At 44.3% G+C, this 5,679-nt stretch overlaps 1 pseudogene; it reads right to left on the reverse strand.

Annotated features, from left to right (window-relative positions):
• Positions 1-3,080: 3,080 nt before the first annotated feature.
• LOC102832103 lies at positions 3,081-5,291 on the reverse strand (annotated as a pseudogene).
• Between the last annotated feature and the right edge of the window lie 388 nt (positions 5,292-5,679).

The following is a 5,679-nucleotide window of genomic DNA, read 5'->3' on the forward strand; positions in this document are numbered from 1 at the left end:
CAGACAACTTCCAGAGTTTCAAGCTAGATTCAGAAGAGGATGTGGAACAAGGGATATCATTGCTGACATCAGATGGATCTAGGCTGAAAGCAGAGAATACCATAAAGATATTAGCCTGTGCTTTATTGACTATGGAGAGGCTTTCAATTGTGTGGATTATGACAAGCTATGGACAACATTGCGAATTATGATGATTTCAGAACACTTAATGGGCTCCTGAGGAACCTGTACATAGACCAAGAGGAAGATTTGCAAACAACTTGGTTTAAACAGGAGAGGTGTGCACCAGGGTTGCATTCTTTCACCATACTTATTCAATCTGTATGTTGAGCAAATAATCCTAAAAGCTGGATTCTATGAAGAAAAACATGGTATCTGGATTAGAGGATGACTCATTAACAATCTGCAAAATGCAGATGATGCTACCTTACTTGCTAAAATCAAAGAGGACTTAAAATACTTACTGACGAAGATCAAAGACCATAGCCTTCATTATAGGTTGCACCTAAATGTAAAGAAAACAAAAATCCTCACCACTGAACCAATAAACAGTATACATAGAAATGGAGAAAAGATTGAAGTTATAAAAGACTTCATTTTGCTTTGACTAACCATCAACACTCATGGAAACTGCAGTCAAGAAATTACATCACTTATTGCATTAGGCAAATCTGCTGCAAAGTTACCTTTCTTAAGTGTTGAAAAGCAAATATATTACCTTGTGGACTAAGGTACACTTGACTCAAGCCATGGTATTTTCAATAACCTCATATGCATGTGAAATTGGACAGTGAATAAGAATTGCTGCATTTGAGTTAAAGAGTTGGAGAAAAATATTAACGTACCATGTACTTCCAAAAGAACAAACAGATCTATTTTGGAAGTACAGCCAGAGTGTTGGAACCCAGGATGGTCAAACTTCCTCTCTCATACTTTGGACATATCATCAGGGGGACCAGTCACTGGAGAAGGATATGATGTTTGGTAACTTTGAGGCTTGGAGAATACGAAGAAGCCGCCAGCAACATCGACTGACACAGTGGCAGCATCAATGGGCTCAAACAATTGAGAGGTTGGTCCAGACTAGGCAATGTTTCGTCTTGTGCATAGAGTCACTATGAGGCAGTACTGATTCCATGGCACCTAACAACAACAAGGGTTACTTAGGCATGTGAATGGGTGTGGAGATAGAGTCACATATATTTTTACCTTAAAGTTTTAATACTTTAAGAAGGAAAATAAACCAGTCATGAAATAAAATGGAACAGAAAGGTGACAATATGGATGTAGTATTATTTGACTTTTGGGACAAATTCATGATGTAGAAGAATAACCACTAAATATTAGATTTACTTAACTGGAATGAGATTAATGATATGCATATTCATATAAACTTGTCAATACAAAGATAAGAATGTATATAACAAAAATGTTATAGAAAATTTGAGCAGATATATTTTGATTTTTATGATGTAAGTTTCTGAATTGCAGCTCTCCATGAGGTGGGGGAGGAGTAGTGACTTTAGTTTGGAATGATTTTAATAAACTATAAACAGTCTATAGAAAATTTGGCATTCATAACTTTAAAAAAAGAGTAAGTTTATAATTAAATATGGGTCTTTAATGATGAAGAATAAAACTCAGGCTGATCAATGGAACAAAATTATTTATGTGCTAATCAAGTATACCAGAGCAATGAATTGCAAGTAATCAAAGTTGTACTGATCTTGTGGGAATAAAGAGCTTGAGGTGCTGGCATGTAGAGATACTCAGATGATGCTGTAATTGCAATTCTTGATTGGATCGGTGCTACAAATCCCAATGTGTCTAATAATCCCTCTATGACATCAAAGACTATTTTTCTTAGGTTACTTGTGAACAAATCCATGGTGTTATCCTGAAACCCCTCAAAGGGCTTTAGATTAAAATGGAATTTAATCAATCACTGAATGTGTAAATGAGAAAAGTTAAATTTTTTTCAATTAAAAAAAGCAACAAGGAATAGCATTTGTGAGGTATATAAGTAAATAATGTTATACTTAGAAAAAATAAATGTAAAATAGAATTGTGTCATTTGTCAACAAATGTTTAAATATGTAAGGAAGAATTACAACATTTGACAAAATATACGGGAGTACAAGGTAGTTGTTGTTGTTAATTGCCATTGAGTTGGTTCTCACCCATAGTGACCCTGAATACGGTTTCCGAGGAGCAGCTGGTGAGCTTGAACCGCCAACCTTACAGTTCAAACGGCTTTGCAGTCTGGCACATTAACTGCCAGTGCCACACCAGGACTCCACAAGGCAGTAAATTCTTGTAATTATTTAGACCATGGCCGTAAAACAATAGCAGGGGAAAGTTTCCAAAGTAGACAAATAAATCAATGTACATTGACATTAAATGATTTGCTATTTATAGTCTTTCAAATGATTCAGTTATCTTGGTATTACTTAGCCTAGGTTGGAAGTGTTCCTTCTCATAATTGGGTTCCTTTCATATGTCTACTTCACATTTATTAAATTGTCTGAGCATTCTGTATTTTGAATTGTGAACTAGCTTCTTGTTTAATTGTCCCACATCAGATTAACAAGAAAATATTAGAAACATTATTTTTCAGAGTAAATTTCCCAAACAGTCAGGCCCAAATTTATATTTTTATTTTTTAAAATTCATACAAACGTTATTCTGTTCCTGCCCAGGGAGTGTGGGGAGACGGGGCACTGCAGGAACTGTGGGGAAAACAGGGCACTGGAAGACAGTGTTGGAGGCTGGTGGGGCCTAGATGGGCTGGAGGGATGGGAGGCCCAGGAAGGTCCTTTCCCATGTGAGGATGCCTGTCCAGCAGTCAGAAGCTTTAGAAGTGCAGGTGACCACTCCTGGACCCTGGGTCTCTGGAACATCCCACGCCCACACCCAGGTTGCTGCTCTAGGCAGGAGGGCAGGGCATGACTGTGCAAGTCAGTAATTGAGTTTAAATTAAAAGTAATAAAAATAACAATACAAAATTAAAAAAAGACAACCCCTGTCTCAAACAAACTCTGGATAAACCGCCCCTCCCCACTTCACATAAAAAGAGAGAGTCAGGTGGGGAGGGGGTGATGGTGCTGAGCAGAGTAAGGACCTGGCTGGGACGGTGCAGGGCAGGTGGGTCTGCCCTGGTCAGTGGCCAGTACAGACAGCCAGGTCTGTTCTCTGGGGCCGGGGCATGGCTGAGTCTCTGTGGCATGGCAAGGTGGTGGACAGAGTGAACTCTCAGGATTTATAGCACTGTTTTGGTTGAGGCCCTGTGGGCTGGCTGAGACCAGGGTGGGGTGGTTGGTGAGCTCATCTCTGGTCTCGGAGTCTTCACAGATCTTCCACATCACCAGGTGCATTCAAGCACTGGTGTCTTTGCTGGAGCTGTCAGTCCACGTTGTCCTGGATGATCTGTCTGAGGTAATTGGCTATGAGGTTCCATGGGGAACGCTTGTACCAGAGGCCGAGGCTGTGAAGGAAGAGCACAGCTATGTCCATTCATCATGGTGCTATAAGATGACCTTCAAGGCCAGCAGGTCGTTCTCCAGGCTGTGGCCAATGAAGATGGTGTCAGCGCTGAGCATGCTCAGCAGGATTGCCTGCATGTCCCACAGCGAGATGCTCAAGCCTGCCAGATCGGCCTTAGTCACCCCATAGAACCTGGTGTTGTAGTCCATCTCATCATCAGGCTTGTCGAACGAAGTGTCGTAGACCACCTGAATGTCTGAGTCTACCACAAGTGATACAAGTCAGCTCCAAGCCATATGTAGTGTAATACATCTCACAGTCAAGGGTGTAGACTCCAGGGTAAGAATCTTCTGGAAGTTCCTTTCAAAGGTCCTCACAAACCCTTCAAGGTGCTCCTTGTTGCTTCAAGCCCTCACAACCTGTGTAGCCGATGGCGGCCGAGGAGCACGTGTACTGAGTCTCCCAATATCCAGCCACACGGTGCTGCCAGAGCGGACACCAGTGGTAGCAGCACTCCTTCACACAGACACAGGCCCAAGGACAACACGAGTTACTCAGCACCACACCTACAGCAGATCCTACAGGGAGCATCCTTGAGCCTCTTCTCAGACTTGAAAAGAACTGCGCCACCAGGCCACTTGCAGTAGGGGAAAGGATAGCCATTCTTCCTGAGCTGCTCCCTGGTGAGCAGGTAGTCCCCTTAGGCGGCCATGCTGTGTGGTCCCTTTCAGGTCCTCCACGGAGGGGATTGTCAGGTGGCTGAGTGAGAAGCTGGTTTGGGTGGCCAACCTGCCCCCCCAGCACCACCTACAGGGTGAGAGCAGGCAAGGCACTGGGGACCAGGTCCCGGAGATATTTTTTGTTTTTTTAATGTTTTATTGTGAATTATGTGATAGTCCATATGGAAGAACATTAGCTTTACATTCATCCTATCCTATATCATTTCATTGCCATGGTTACAATCCCCTCCATACATTATCAAACAACCAAAGGGTATGTGTACCCTGAAAGCCTGCCCCTGGTCATCAGCACACAGCCCCTCTCCCTCTCTGGGTCTAGAGTTCCCAGCCACTCCATCTCTCCACGTCATTGTCTCTGTCTCCATCTCTGGTGTCACTGTTTCTCTGGGTTGGGTCCCGTACTCTGATCTTCTCCCCTGATGGTCCCAGGGACCTCCACTCCTAGACTGCAAAGTCAAATATTCCCCTTCTTTTGCTACAAAATGTCTACCTTTATATTTCCAACCCTCACAATCGGTCCTGATAACAATTATTCACTCTTGTATCACAAGAGACCTATCCCCATCTCCTTTCATCAGCCTGCCCAGACAGATTGAATACTACTCAGTGGAGATTCTACATTCCTCCACAGCCTCTGGATCTAGGCTCCCTCTTGAAAGTTTGTAAGCCAGTCACTTCTTGCCTTTGTAGCCCCCCTCCCCCCATTTTGGGTAGCCAATGTCCAAGCAGCCCATCCCTGTCTACTCCGTGTATGGAGGGAATAGGAATGATCCTTGCTGTAAAGATTTGTTACCTCTTTTGAGCTACTGCATCCATAGGTGTAGGTCACATTCATCAAACTGTGTCAGGGTTTAGCAGGCCACGGCCCCCAGGGTGGTAATTCAAGAACGAGAAGATGTCCTGTTGGCCCCAGTGGGCACTTGGGGCACCAGGGCCACGGGGCACCAGGGCGAAGGCCTTGCAGGTACTGGGAGCCTGGGCCGTGCCCAGAAGCTCCTGGTAGTGCTGCTGCACCAACTCAACCACGGTGCATACAGCTTCAATGGCCTGCTTGACCAGCTCCAGCATGTGGGTGCGGGGCTCGACCCCGCCATCCAGCACGTCATTCTTGGTCTACTCTACGCCTGCCTTGGGCAGCTCAGGCTTCTAAGCATCATAACCCAGCCCTGAATGCCCCTTGGAAGCGGATGAGAAAACCTCATCTCTCATAGTTCAGATGTATTGTCAGGAGGGACCAGTCCCTGCAGACCGACATGATGCTTGGTAAAGTAGAGGTCAGAGAAAAAAAAGGGACCCCCTTCCCACCAGCGAGATGAATTGGTATAGTGGCATAAGAATGGGCTCAAACATAGCACCAATTGTGAGATTGGCACAGGACCCGGAAGTGCTTTGTGCATAGAGCACTTTGAGTCAGTATGGACTGGATGCCTCCTGCTGAGCTAGGCACCGCTCGCTC

Source organism: Chrysochloris asiatica, unplaced genomic scaffold (assembly GCF_000296735.1).
Source record: "Chrysochloris asiatica unplaced genomic scaffold, ChrAsi1.0 scaffold00421, whole genome shotgun sequence".
NCBI lineage: Eukaryota > Metazoa > Chordata > Mammalia > Afrosoricida > Chrysochloridae > Chrysochloris > Chrysochloris asiatica.